Source organism: Ricinus communis, chromosome 4, assembly GCF_019578655.1.
Source record: "Ricinus communis isolate WT05 ecotype wild-type chromosome 4, ASM1957865v1, whole genome shotgun sequence".
Lineage (NCBI taxonomy): Eukaryota > Viridiplantae > Streptophyta > Magnoliopsida > Malpighiales > Euphorbiaceae > Ricinus > Ricinus communis.
Genome location: NC_063259.1, coordinates 29,983,191 through 29,999,504, shown reverse-complemented (window position 1 = coordinate 29,999,504; position 16,314 = coordinate 29,983,191). Strand labels below are relative to the sequence as shown.

General features: G+C 32.0%; 1 non-coding gene across 1 annotated transcript; it reads right to left on the bottom strand.

Moving 5' to 3' along the window:
- Positions 1-4,008: 4,008 nt before the first annotated feature.
- LOC112536605 lies at positions 4,009-4,116 on the bottom strand. The gene has a single exon (XR_003080593.1). It is a non-coding gene; the product is annotated as a small nucleolar RNA R71 (small nucleolar RNA).
- Between the last annotated feature and the right edge of the window lie 12,198 nt (positions 4,117-16,314).

Genomic DNA, 16,314 nt, shown 5'->3' with positions numbered 1-16,314 from the left:
AAATGTCGAAATGGGCAGTCGACAAGTGTTATTGATATCGAACTTTTCCGTCTTCCAGTGACACTTTGATAAATGGTATTCATAAGCTTGACTTCGAACGTTTAGATATTATAAATATTATGTTCGAGATTAATTCTTTGTGCAACTTCTTTTCCTATTCTTATCTCTGTTGTATTCCTATAAAGTATAAAGTACAACAAGGTTATAGATTATCTTGTAAACTTTTTGCCTGAGGGAGGTTAACTAATTGTTTGGAAAAGAGTAGGCTGGGAGAAGAAGAGAAGGGGAAGGATAAGGCTTGTTTGGAAAGATATGAAAGTCTGGAAGAAAGAAAAAAAGAAGAAAGACGATTGTTTTCTGTACCTTTTCCTCTCTAAAACTAGATTAAGGTTATGTTTGGTAAAAGATTAACGTAAGGAAAGAAAAGGGGGAATAAAAATGGTGGGTTTTTCTTACTCTTACTTTTCCAAAGAAAGGAAACATTAATTCTCCATCTGTTATTCCCACTTTTCTTTATGTTTATCTTTCCCCTTCCCGAATGAGGGAGAAACAGAAAATTATGGGCCCGTGGCAAATTTTCTATTCACATTTTATTTATTTTTATTCTTACTTTCTCAAAGGAGAAAAATATTGATTATCTGCCCTCCTTATTGTTTCTCCCTTCACAGAGAAAGAGTAAGTTTGAACTGGGCGTTTAACATATCTCCCAAATACTAAGTTACTTTTTTACTTTGGTTTTATAATACCTTCAGTTTTTTTGATAAAAAAAAGAGTTCACATATTTCCAATTATCATTTTTATTATTCAGTAGGAATGGTAAAATTTACCGTGCACGAAAACGAGAGTGCTGTGGTAAGTGATATGAGGATAGCTGGTAAGAAATCATGATGTCGGATTAAAGAAGACTGCCATTGCAGGAGAACTATTCTACTTAAGGAAATTGTCTGGTTGGCACAACACTTTATTAATTGTAGAGATATCAAGCAATAGTTATCATATCATTTCTTTTTTCACTGAAACACTGAGCATTTTGAGCTTAAAAAAAAAAAATTAAAAATAGAGATGGATGAATAATTCGATTATGAAATATTTAAGATTATCTTCTCCTTTTTCCTCTTGACATCTTATAGTTATACTATACTATATCGTGCAGGTTCATATGTTGGCAGACAAATGGGTTTAGCTTAGCATAGCTGCCCATGCTATCGCCCCTTAGCAATTCTTTTTGGGTTTGTTATCTCTTATTATTTTTGGGCTTGTATGAGTCGTTTATGCTTGTGAAGTAAAGAAAATCAGAAGTTGAAGATCTTTCGATTTAATCATCTACTGGCCGATCAAACGAATCCCATAGTAATCGAGATGCCTTCTAGGTCAAAATGCCTTCTTTCATGGTTAGTTTTACATATATACATATATGTCTTTGCAAGCTTGTCTCGATTACCTACAATACGAGATTTCTAATACTCATCTCAACGTAATGACGACTGAATGTCTAGTTGTTATGGGTTCAAAATAAATGTCAAATACTCATTCTGAAAATGCAATAAATAACTCCATTACATCATTTAAATGAACATTCAGAAAATAAAACCGGTTTTAAGTTGGATTATACCTGCTTTAGGATTTGGTAACTTCAACTCCATTAACAATCACTTATCAATTTTTTCTCGGATTACACCCATTATGCTATAATGATTTTGAAGGAAGTTAGAAATGACTAAATAAATGGATAGCATATACAGTTCATTCACAATAAACAAAATCAATGTGAAATTAGATTTATTGGGCTTAGTCCAACTATAATTAAAACTAGATATTTTATGAGGAAAAACTTTTTGATCAATTCAGAAAACATTAAATCAATAGCGTGATTTCTTCTTCCACCTACTTGTTATCCTGATTATTATTATTCTGGTTTTGTTCATATCTGTATCGAGCATGCTTGTATGTAAGATTGTATGGAAGATGTATGAAGTTGAATATTAGTCAAAAACAAATGCCATCAAGTCATTATAATATAATTTTAAATTAACTTGTAATTATAAAAAGTAATTAATGCATACTCGCTAGAAGGATATAGTCCGCATATTATAAAAATCGCCTAATATAAATGATCGGTCCAAATTATATATAGACATTTAATGATATTTTAGAGGTTTAATGATATATTTCTATATATAAAATGATGAAAATATGTATTTTTGTATAATTATAAGGCCCAAGGGATATTTTAGTCATTTTGTATAATTATTAGGATTTATATTAAGAATTATTTATGAGATAGTATTTGATGGAGATTAATATACTTAAAGTCATATCTATTAGATAGACTTATATTAGTATACTCATCTCTAAAGAGATTTATTTAGAAGATGACTCTCCTCTATATAAATCTCTGCAGAATTCTGATTTATTTAGAGGAGGACTCTCCTCTATATAAATCTTTGCAGAACCCTAAAAAGGAAAGGGGAGGAAGAAAGAAGGAGGGGAGCTTTCTCCTACCTGCTCTCTACACCTGCCACCATTATTCTCTCTATAATTCTCTACAGTTTTCCATAAACACTTTAGTTTTAGTTTTCATTGTTCTTTTAAGATCTAATGAGCTTTTCAAGAAGTGGAGACTGAGGACCAATCTACTTCCTACTTGAAGAAATTCTGGATCTTAAGGAAGCTTTTTACTTTCTTATTTTTTATCTTTCTATTTAATACTATGATCATTAGGTTAAATATGTTAGGCTAGTTTTCATAAGTGTTTAGTTTAGTCTTTCTACTTTTGTATGAACCTTGTTATTTATTCATTTAATGAATGATTTCTTTACCTTTATATCTTTATTAGTTTCAATTATTATTGTTAGTTAACCATCATATTAATTTAGCAATAGTAATTGTTATGAAAATCTTTAGGTTCAAAAGTATTAGAAACATAATCTTTACTTTAATCTATGTTGGTATAAGAAACCTAAGTTGCATAATTAGCTTAAGTGATTTAGGAAAAAGGCACATCACCATCTCATTCATTAGATTTAGGCTTAAAGTAAAACAAGTAGATTACTAAGTAAATGGCTAGATTAAATACTATTTTTAGCATATAGTTTTAGATCATAAGCATTTATATTTGTATTGCATATTTATTTATTGTTTAGTTACTTTACTTTATGACCATTATCCTCTCAAACATACGATTTAGAGTATTTAGATTTACTTTTATTGTTTTGTGTTGATAATTAGTCTTTATAATAAATGGCATCATAGTTCCTTGAGAGATCGACCTCGTAGTGAACTTATCTTTACTATAGGAACGGTTCGTGCACTTGCGAGTACTAAAAAAGACAAATCAAGTTTTTGGCGCCGTTGCCGGGGAACTGTGTCCAAATTTATTATATTGATTGATTATCAAAAGTGTCTTGTGTTTGTTAGTTTGTTTTGTGTTTTTGTGATTTATCTTTTTATGTATCTTTGTTTTGTTTATTTGTTTTGTGTTTTGTGTTTTGTGATTTGTTTGTTTATGTGTTTTTGTTTTGTTTGTAAATTTTTTTTTAATATGAAATTTTCTTTTGTTTTGTATGCTTAGCAGGAAACAACTAGAAGAAGAATCAACAGAAGAAGTTGATATCATGGCAAACCCACCAAGAGAAGTAGGAGCTGAAAGGCGAATGGCTATGAAAGATTATGCACTGCCTACAATTGGTAACACTACTTCATGCATAGTTCTAGGTGATACATCTAGGAATTATGAACTTAAGAGCATTCATTTTAATATGCTTCTTTCATTTTATGGTATATGCCTAGTGAGGATGCATTAACATTCATTAGAGAATTTTATGCAATAGTTCATACTTTCCCATTATCTGGACTTAATGATGATCAATTAAGAATGAGGTGTTTCCCTTATTCATTGAAAGAAAGAGCAAAGGCTTGGTTAATGACCTTGCCTCCTAATTTTTTGAGAAATTGGAATGAGATTTATCAAAAGTTTATGAGTAGATTTTACTCACAGCAAAAGACTAAAGAATTAAGAGGTGAGATTTCTAATTTTTATCAAGAGAATGCTGAATCTTTTCATGAAGTATGAGATCGCTTCAAATCACTTTTATTGCAATGCCCACACCATGGATTCCCACTCCCAATAACTAACCAATTATTTTATGATGGGTTGACACACCAATATCAATGTATGGTTGATAATGCAGCTGGGGGTGCTATGTTAAAAAGGACACCTGATGAGGTTTATGACATATTTGAGATGTTAGGAGCTAATTCTAAACAAAAGAGTGTGAGGACAAAGAGAATAGAAGTAAATGAAGTGGTAGCTAATAGTAAGATGGCCATGCAATTGGCTGAATTGACTAAGCAAGTTAATATGCTTACTTCAACAAAAAAAAACTCATCAAATAATGAGGTATGTGGTATTTATGGTATTTATGGTTATAGTGCTAATGTTTGTTCATCTTTTGATAATTACAGAGGAAATATGTATAACCAAACAAATTTGATGGATTCTTACTAACCCATGCATCCTATAAATGACCCTTATTTCCAATACATATAATACATGTTGGAAATACCATCCAAATTTTTCTTGAAAATACAATTATCAAGACCCACCACAATTATTGAGAAATCAAAATCAACCTCATTACCAAGATCAATATTCTCAATTCCAAAGGAACTCCAATCCTTTCTTTCAAGTTCAAGAACAAACTCTTCGATCTAATGAACAAAGGAAGCCAAGTTTGGAAGAAACACTTCAATCATTTATGATGGCTTCTCATGATAGGATGGAGAGGAATAAGAAAAAGAGATATTCCATTGAGACTTCACTAAAATGTTTAGAAGCTCAAATGGAACAAATTGTTGAAGAGCTCAATAAAGAGGAACTCTCAAGTCAATCTGAACAAGTCAATTCCATTACTACTATTAGAAGAGGTGAGGTTGTCGATAATATTGCTATAGAAACTGAAAAAAGAAATTCTTCTTCTTATGCAGATACACCTAAAAATGATAGATTAATGCAAATCAATAAGGAGAGCATGCAAAAGAAAGAAAAAGTAAAGCCTAATCTTAGACTTGAGGAGAAAGAAAAGGAAGCATCTTGTGGACCTGAATTTCATAAGGCATCTCAGCCTTATAGACTCCTTATTCCTTTTTTTTGAAAGTATTGAGATGCTTTCTAAAGTTAATACTAATTTACCTTTGTCAGATGTTATCAGGAATAAACCAGCTCATGCAAAAAAATTTGAAGAGTTGAATACCAACAAAAGGCGATATGCGAACAACGAAAAAGTATAAGTAGCAAGTGTAATGTTTCAACATCAATTGTCCCTTAAGATGAAGGTTCCTAGTAGCTTCACCATTGATATTACAATAGGTGATAAAAAACCTACAAAAACCATGTTAGATTTAGGAGCAAGCATCAACTTGATGCCTTATTCGATGAATGAACGACTTGGCTTGGGAGAGTTGAAGCCTACCACTACGTCTCTACAATTTGCTGATAGATCGATAAAATATCCTAGAGGTATAGTGGAAGACTTGCTAGTACAAGTAAGTAAGTTAATAATTCCAATTGATTTTGTAGTACTTGACATGAAAAACACACCAGCAAGGGATAAAGAGCAAACCATACTCCTTAGTAGATCTTTTATGGCAACTACTAGAACTGTAATTGATGTGCATGATAGAAAACTTACCATGACAGTTTTAGGAGAAACTGTGAAATTTAAAGTGTTTGATTCTCTAACTTTATCTCCTAAATCTACTATTGATAAGTGTTCATATAATTATTTAGATTCTCTTATTTATGAACAATTATATGATGATATTCCATTCTTAATTGACAAGACCTTTTGTGACACTTTAGATGTTCGCATTAAAAGTATAAAGCCATACTTGAAGGAAATAGCTTATGACGAAGAGGTGGAGTGCACGGATGAACGCCCACCATGAGCATAATCAGGAATGTCTAGCTATAGACAATAAACTTAGCAATTGTATTTTTATTTTTATGCATTTAAGTTATTATTATTATTATTTCTTTTAATTTTTTAATTTTTTTAATTTATTTTATGTTTATCTTGTAGGCTTGTATTTGATCCCTAAAAGGCAATATGTCTCCATGAGAAGCAATTAAAGCTCAAAAAAAGAATAAAATAAAATAAAATTTGAGCGAGCCACGTTGCGGCAGCGAATTTTCACACGGGCCCGTAGCAGCCAGCGACAAAGACAACATGTGCCCGCGCAGCCCACAGCTGCGTCTTTGCCGCGGCGTGGCCAGCGGCAGCAAGCAGCACACACGAGCATAAGCACGCAGCGTGAGCAGCGGGCCGCGGTGTAGGCAAGCAGCTGCAGCCTTAATGGCGTGGTCATGGGGCGTCCACAAAAAAAATATTTGAGCAAAAATTAAAATAATTAAATCCAAGAAATTGGGATTGATTATGAATTATTTTTAGTTAAAATACCCTCTTTTAAAATTAAATATATATCCATCTCCTCCACATAAATAGTCATATCATTGATTTAGGACTTTATTTTAAATTTTATTCTAGAATTCATATTTATTTATTAGGACCTACCTTTTAATTTATCTTAGGATTTAATATTTCTAGTATTTTTAGGATAATTTATTATTTTTAATTCTTTATTATTATTTTTAATTCTTTATTTCTTTATCCCTTTTATAATTATCAATGATGTATGTTCAATTGTGCTTCTAAGGTTTGGATGGTGGAGATTGGAATTCAAGTTCATGGCTTACTATGCATTACAAAATTTCAGGGGAGTATTCTATCTTTTTCCTCTCTTTTTGTTCTTTATTTTTATATACATAATAACATTGAGGACAATGTCAAATTTAAGTGTGGGGGAGGAATGGAAATAGAATATTTCTTCGATTAAACTTTACACGTCATATGCCATGAGAATTAGCAACTTTGGTTAATCTTTTGTAAAATTTTAATTTTTTCCACTCAGCTTTTTCTTATTGTTCTATATAAGAGTCGATGAAAGAATGCTATTATGTTAAGATTCTTGAACTCTTGAGTTAATTTTTAACATGTATAAATGTGAACTTATGAGTTATTTGCACTTAAATGATCAAGTGTTCATCTTTTGCATATGGACGTGATGAGTAGTCTCGCAACATTTGACATAGGTATGATTAGAAGTGTATGATTTAGGTTATTATTTCCTTGTTACTAAATTGGCTTGCCTAAGTTTGTGAGATATGATATGGGCAAGTTAAAGCTCTAAGTGATATAATTCTACTCCGTTTAATTTTAGTTGCTTAGTAACCGAGGATCTTCATGACCAATGTCGATTTTCGCGTAAAAAAGGCAATTAAGATTATGAGTATGCAAAGCATCTTGATATATGTTTTGTTAAGTAACCAGGTGTATTCATCACCCATGTTTGTATTTGCGTAAAAAGGCATAATATATCAAGAAAGAAACAAATACCCCAAGTATCAAAAATTAAAATCCAAGAGGTATAAAGAAAAAAAAAGTATAAGAACTTCAAAAGCAAGTAATAAATCCCTATTGATCTCTTATTTTTAAATGAAGGTTTTGCCTTTTTGAATAGGGGTATAATAATTTGGATTATGCATCATAGTTATATCCTTTGAAGATGAGTTAGACTATTTGTTGTGAAATAGATGTGAAGGATTGGATGCTTGAGTCTTTTGATTAACAATGATTGAGTTTATATTTTTATAAAAAAATTATTATGATTCAAGTGTTCTTAGATTGGCATGATCTTTGCATTATTGAGATTCTTTTGAATAATATCTTTAAGCTGAGTATGGATGTTCTTCATGATTTTTGCAAAAATTAATTCTCAGTTGCTATTTACTTGAGGACAAGTAAAGGTTTAAGTGTGGGGATATTTGATCGGTTTATGTATAGATATTTAAGGGTATTTTAGAGCTTTAATGATATATTTCTATATATAAAATTCTGAAAATATGTGCTTTTGTCTCACTTAAGCTTAATTGTCTATTTTCAGGAATATTAGCAAAAAGAGGAAAATATGGAGCTAAAAGAAGCTTAAAAGGACATATTCATGTCAAGGTCCAAGATTAAGACGCATGGACTGCTAATTATAAGGCTCAAGGAATATTTTAGTCATTTTGTATAATTATTAGGATTTATATTAAGAGTTATTTATGAGATAGTATTTGGTGGAGATTAAGATACTTAAAGTCTTATCTATTAGATAGACTTATATTAGTATACTCATCTCTAGATAGATTTATTTAGAGAAGGACTCTCCTCTATATAAATCTCTGCAAAACCCTAAAAAGGAAAGAGGAGGAAGAAAGAAGGAGGGGAGTTTTCTCCTACCTACTCTCTACACCTGCCACCATTATTCTCTCTATAATTCTCTACAGTTTTCCATAAACACTTTAGTTTTAGTTTTCATTGTTCTTTTAGGATCTAAGGAGCTTTTCAAGAAGTGAAAACTGAGGACCAATCTTCTTACTACTTGAAGAAATTCTAGATCTTGAGGGAGCTTTTTACTTTCTTATTTTTTGTCTTTCTATTTAATACCATGATCATTGGGTTAAATATGTTAGGCTAGTTTTCATAAGTGTTTAGTTTAGTCTTTCTACTTTTGTATGAACCTTGTTATTTATTTATTTAATGAATGATTTCTTTACCTTCATGTCTTTATTAGTTTCAGTTATTATTGTTAGTTAACCATCATATTAATTTAACAATAGTAATTGTTATGAAAATCTTTAGGTTTAAAAGTATTAGAAACATCATCTTTACTTTAATATATGTTGGTATAAGAAACCTAAGTTGCATCATTAGCTTGAGTGATTTAGGGAAAATGCACATTACCATCTCATTCATTAGATTTAGGCTTAAAGTAAAACAAAGAGATTACTAAGTAAATGGTTAGATTAAATACTATTTTTAACATATAGTTTTAGATCATAAGCATTTGCATTTGCATTGCATATTTATTTATTATTTAGTTACTTTACTTTATGACCATTATCCTCTCAAACATACGATTTAGAGTATTTAGATTTATTTTTATTGTTTTGTGTTGATAATTAGTCTTTATAATAAGTGGCCTCATAGTTCCTTGAAAGATCGACCTTGTGGTGAACTTACCCTTACTATGGGAACGGTTCGTGCACTTGCGAGTACTAAAAAAGACATATCAATAGAAATACAGTTCAAACACCACATCCTCAACCTCTTAAAATATAAACTATGACTCCATTACATTTTTGGTGACTTGTACTCCAAGACGGTCCTTATAAAAACCGCAAGACATACTTCAACTTTCAGCTCTAAATGTTATACTAACTAAAACCTTCTAACTTGCTTGTGTGTTGTAGGTGTGGTAAGCACAATTCATTCTATTGAGAGATTATAGTTTATTCAATTTATATCAATAAGTAGACGATTTTTGTGTTTACCTTAGTGGAATTCACACGATCGGCATCTGAAAGAAATACACAGACTTTGATGTCTCAGGGGTCGAGTAATGAGAATGCTCGAGTTTAATATATTTCTATAGATAGAGAGAGAGCACAAAAGGAATACCGAATAATTGTCGGTTAATATGTACCAAAAGAGTGAGATGATCCCCCTCCCTCTTTAGGCCTAAATTCGTGATCCGGGCCACATCACTAGATATATCTTCGAGTTCATTGACCAACTGTTAAACTTCTACAGGTTTTTCCATTTTAGAAGATTGTGATATCTTCATTTGGCAGTAATTCAATTATTAAGTTATTTTCTAGAAAAACACAATCTGTTAAAGAATATTTTCTATTATTGAAGACTTGTTCTTATGCATTCAGTTATTTAGACCTATTCTTTAGGAATCTTGATATTTGTTTAGTTGTTTAGTACGTATTAGATATTTTGCTATTTTATAGAATTAGTTGTTAAACTATCCTTTGTTGTATTGCCTATTTAAAGGCTTTATGATTATCAATAAATGATTTAGTTCGTATCAGTGGTATCAGAGCCAAAAGAAAAAAAAAGGCAAGTGAGATTGTGAGAGTTCAAACACACCTAAAAAAAAAACCGAGAGCACCCTTATTTTTCTTATCTTTTCTGGCAAGTAAGATTGAACGACAGTGTTCAAATGGCTTCAGAAAATTTTGTACAGCCAGCCATTCCACGTTTTGATGGTCATTATGACTATTGGAGCATGCTCATGGAAAACTTCTTAAGATCTAAGGAGTATTGGCATGTTGTTGAATCAGGTACAACAACACTTGATAATGAAGTGGCACTCACAGAAACTCAAAAAGCAAAGCTGGAGGGGCTGAAGTTGAAAGATTTGAAGGCAAAAAATCATTTATTCCAGGCTATTGATCGATCTATCCTTGAAACTATTCTTGGCAAAGAAGCCTCTAAGGATATTTGGGATTCAATGAAGAAAAAATATCAAGGCTCTTCCAGAATGAAGCGTGCACAGCTTCAAGCCTTGAGAAGGGATTTTGAGACTTTGTAAATGAAGGATGGAAAATCTGTCACTAGTTATTTTGCAAAGACCATGGAGATAGCCAACAAAATGTGTTTTCATGGTCAGAAGATGGAGGATGTTGCTGTTGTTGAGAAAATATTGCATTCATTAGCACCCAAATTTGATTATGTTATATGTGCTATCGAGGAATCCAAAGACGTTGATGCATTTTCCCTTGATGAACTCCAGAGTTCCTTATTGGTGCATGAGCAAAAGATGAACATAAATTCATCTATGGAGGAGCAAGCTTTGAAAGCTTTTACTTTTACTCATTCCTCAAATTTTGGAGGAAGGGGTAAAGGTAGAGGTAGAGGAAGAGGGAGTCTAGCCAACCAAAGTAATGGAGATGGCAGTAAACATTTCAAAGTAGATGATTAACAATTTCAAAGTATAGGACGATTCGACAAATCTAAGGTGAAATGTTTAGATGTAATAAATTTGGCCAATATCGTTGTAAGTGTTATACAAAGCTGCCTAACGATAAAGGAAAAGGAGAGAAATCACATTTTGCAGAACAGAATGAAGCAGAAACCTTGTTGATGGCTGTTCAAGTCAGTGAGGAGCATAACTCAGATAAGTGGTATATGAATACAGGGTGCAGCAACCACATGTGTGGCAGTAAATCTTTTTTTTTTCTTATTTAAATAAAGAATTTCGTTCTACTGTGAGTTTTGATGATTGCTCTACTGTTAATGTAATGGGAAAGGGTGGTATTAAAATCAGAACTAAAAATGGTTTTATTGAGACAATTTCCAATGTCTTTTATGTTCCTGACTTGAAAAGTAATTTGCTAAGTGTTGGTCAATTACAAGAAAAAGGTTATGTAATAACTATTCAACATGGTGTTTGTGAGATATATGATCCCTGTAGAGGAGTTATTGTTGTTATTTAAATGAGTTCTAACAGATTGTTTCCTTTGAAAATTGAAAGTATTGAACATTGTTTGATAGCTGAAGTAAGAGATCCCTCATGGCTTTGGTATTTTCAATATGGCCATTTGAATTTTGGTTGATTAAGGACTCTTCAACAGAAAAATATGGTGACTGGTCTTCCTCCTATTATTGTTCCTTCTCAAATTTGTGACGAATGTGTCGTTGGCAAGCAACATCGTTCTAAATTTCCTCAAGGAAAGTCGTGGAAAGAAAAAACTATGTTGGAGCTGGTTCACTCCGACATTTGTGGGCCAATAAACCCTGTTTCAAATTGTGGTAGAAGATATTTCATTACTTTCATTGACAATTATTCTCGAAAGGCATGAGTCTATTTTTTGCAGGAGAAATCAGAAGCTTTTGGTGCATTTAAAAGCTTTAAGGCTCATGTGGAGAAGGAAACAAAGATAACCATTAAAACTCTCCACACTGATCATGGTGGAGAATATTACTCAAAAAAATTTGATATCTTTTGTGATGCACAGGGTATTCAAAGGGAACTTACAGTTGCCTACACACCACAACAAAATGGTGTGTCGGAGAGGAAAAATAGAACCATCCTCAACATGGTGAGAAGCTTGCTGACAAGAGGAAAAATTCCTAAGAATTTCTAGCCTGAAGCAGGAAACTGGAGCATTCATGTGTTGAACAGAAGTCCTACTTTTTCTATTCAAAATATGACACCTGAGGAGGCTTGGAGTGGACGCAAACCAGCAGTAGATCACTTCAAAGTTTTCGGTTATATAACATTTGCACATGTATCAGATCAGAGAAGGAAGAAACTTGATGATAAGGGTGAAAAATGTGTCTTTTTAGGTGTAAGTGAAGCATCCAAAGCATAAAAGGTGCTCAACCCACTCACAAAGAAGATTATTACCACCAGAGATGTCATTTTTTGTGAAGAAAGAACTTGGGATTGGAGCGGACATAAGCTCTCTCCATTCATTTCTAATGAAGAAAATGGTGAAGAATTAGAAGAGTGCCTACAACAACAGAGTTCAGCAGTTTCAGTACCTGAATATTCAACAAATATTTCTCCAAATGTTGCTGAAATTCCAGAAATAGTAGTAGAATCTCCTACTGCAGCTGAAACCAATCCTCGACGTGTTCAGAAAAGACCTTTATGGATGGTTGATTATGAAGTATCCGGAGTTGACCAAATTGAAGATCCAGTCACCCACTTTGCTTTATTTGTTGATTGTGATCCTATTGTATTTCAGGAAGCTGTCAAAGATACAAAATGGCAAAAAGCAATGGACGAGGAAATCAAGTCTATAAAGAAAAACAACACTTGGGAATTGTTAGTGCTTCTGAAAGGGCAGAAATCCATTGGTGTTAAATGGATTTATAAAACAAAGCTTAACAAAGATGGAGAAGTTGACAAGTATAAAGCCAGGCTTGTTGTAAAAGGGTACAAGCAAGAATATGGTGTGGATTATAAAGAGGTGTTTGCTCCAGTTGTAAAACTTGACACTATCTGTTTGGTATTGTCTATAGCTGCTCTTAATTCATGGCAGATATATCAATTGGATGTGAAGTCGGCATTTTTACATGGTGAGCTGCAAGAAGAGGTGTACATTGATCAACCCCTTGGCTATGTGAAACAAGGCAGCGAAAGTCAAGTATACAAACTGAAAAAGGCATTATACAAACTAAAACAAGCCCCGAGAGCTTGGTATAGTCGTATAGACGCTTATTTCTCTAAAAATGGTTTTCTTAAATGTCCCCATGAGCATACGCTTTTTACAAAGCTAGGGGATAATGGAAAAATTCTTGTTGTGTGCCTATATATTGATGATCTCATATACATTGGCAATGATAGTGCTATGATTGCTGATTTTAAGAAAAATATGTTGAATGAATTTGATATGTCAGATTTGGGATTAATGCATTTTTTTCTTGGTATTGAAGTTGTGCAGTCACCTCTTGGTAATATTTATTTCACAAAAAAAAATATGCTCTTGAAATACTTGACAGATTCAAAATGAAGGATTGCAATCCAGTTAGCACTCCAATTGAATTTGGGATAAAGTTTATGAAAAATGATGGAGGGAGGAAGATAAATGCTACTTTGTACAAGCAAATTGTCGAAAGCTTGATGTATCTAACTTCTACAATGCCTGACATCATGCATGGTGTTAGTTTAATTAATCGATATATGAAGAATCCAACAGAGAATCATCTCTTAGCTGCCAAAAGGATTTTTTGCTATTTGAAAGGTACAACTAATCATGGAATTTTGTACAAGTCATGAGCAAAAGAAAATTTGTTTGGTTTTTCAGATAATGACTATGCTGAAGACGTTGATGATAGGAAAAGTACATTTGGTTCTGTTTTTATGATGAGTTGTGGAGCTGTGTCATGGTCATCGCGAAAGCAACAAATTGTGACCTTTTCAAGTACAAAGGCTGAATTTATTGCAGCAGCCTAATGCTCTTGTCAAGCTATATGGTTGAGAAGGTTACTTGAAACACTTCAAAACCAGCAAAAGGATTCAACAATTATCTACTGTGATAATGTTTCAGCAATTAAAATTTCGAAGAATCCGGTTCTACATGAAAAGAGCAAACATATTGATATCATATACCATTTTCTACGTGATCTTTGTAAAGATGGTATGATAAGTTTGGTATTTTGCAAGAGTGAAGAGCAAGCAGCTGATATCATGACTAAACCACTTAAAGAAGCAGTGTTTGTGAAGCTTAGAAGCATGCTGGGAGTTTGTTCTTTGCAATATGTTATTTTAGATTCTCATTAAACTGATTTTTGCAGATATTAGTTTAACGGAGGATGTTAAAGAATATTTTCTATTATTGAAGACTTGTTCTTACGCATTCAGTTGTTTAGACCTATTCTTTAGGAATCTTGATATTTATTTAGTTGTTTAGTACGTATCAGATATTTTACTATTTTATAGGATTAGTTGTTAAACTATCGTTTGTTGTATTGCATATTTAAAGGTTTTATGAATATCAATAAATGGTTCAGTTCATATTACAATCAACATATGCTACAAAACGAATCAAGTAAAATTTCGATAATTTACTGAACTCTCAAATTTAAATATTAAATATGTAGCCATATTAACTAATATTTTATTATTCTAAGAAATTATATCAATCTAGATTATTATAAGATAAAAATAATAATGAAACTTAAATTCTTTTATTCATAGTGAATTACAATATTATAGGCGAGTTAAGTTTGTAGTTTAGTTTTAAAATTTGTACTTTTATTTGAGGCCTTGGAGAGCAGTGATATATAATAGTGGTGGGTTTTTTATTTCTTTCGGGAGCATCGGAAAAAGATAGAATTCCAATATTCTGGTGCTGTCACTTGCAGGGTTGAGAGAGAATGGATAAACGTGTAGAAGAACGACACATCAGCTACTTCTGACTTATTTAACAAAAGCTTTCGGAGATGGTAAACTTACAGGAGAATGACACATCACTCACGGGCTAATTTGACCCAAAAAGATTGAGCGTTCTAGAGCTATAAGATAAAGAAACGTGTCAAATTCCAAGACTATCTAACAAATTAAAGAAAACAAACACAGCTTTTTTGCCTTCATTTTATGGAAATGTCTGTTTCTCTTATTATTTTAAATAAGATATGAAAATGATTTGAGGCAGTAAGTTATGTCAGTCAAGGAATATGAGAAAAGGAAAATGCTTTTTCCTCTTATAGGTAATTCTCTACACGGATTTTCCAGAAAATGATAGACAATATTCTTTTCAAATTCAGTACGTGTCGAGTTTGTAGAGGGTTCATTGTTCCATTTCATTGTTTACTGTTATCTTGATTCGATTCACCATTAAAATTATGTACCATGTAATTGTGTTTTGATACGATATTATTCACAACCGAACAATTACTTAATTAATATCTATTCTTTTGCTTAAACAAAATATCATGAATCAGTCACTACTGTCAATAATGTTATAAATAATTTGTACAGGATAAAAAGGGACCACACTCTCTCGAAGTTCCTTCTTTAATCTTTTGGTGACTAAAGTTGCACTAATTTAAGTGTGTTTCTTGTATTCATGGACATTCGCCAATTTTAATTCTATTTTTCTTCTCTCAGAAATCAAAAGCTGAATGCCCATTTGCCCCAAGATATTGTATTAAAGTCGAAAAAGTTTATGATTCTTCATTCTCATCAACCAAATAAGTCATTGACATATGTTAGATGCCATATATATATTATACATAAATATTTATCTTTAAGAGGGATAAAAAATTTACAGACTCAGTAAACCATCTTTAGTGGGCTTCCTTTAAAAGAATTTTTCACAAATAGACCACTCGATATTGTACAAGCATTTTCAATCGATCTTCAGCTTATAATTGAAGCAAAAACCGACTACTGATCGGTTCATTCAGCTATCTAAAAACAATAGGATATTGTACAAAATTTTTAGTGCTTTTAAAAATATAATAAACATAACCAAATCAAATATAAATAGCATTTGGTTCATTATTTTTTTTTTTTCTGACTCAGTATAAATCAATTATTCATTGTCATTTAGTTCTACATATTTGTTACTGGAAATATAATTATGCATTCAACTAATCAAAGTAGACTACTTGATTAATGAGAAATTGAAATCTACTTTTTAATATTCGTTTATATTGAAGTAACCATGCATAATATATGAACTCAATCAACTACTAAAGACCAAAATGGAAACCGAGCAAAACAAAATAATAGAAAAGTGAAACGTTTGAGCGTCTGAAGAAGAAAAATCGTCTGGTGGGTTTGGAAAGAGTTCTGTTTTTAGCTAACAGAAACGGAGAGCATATGAGAAACGATTGGGCATGGGAGAAAATGATGGTTAACTAGCTGCTAGGGGACTAGTGTATGGTACATAAATATGGTTTAGTTAGG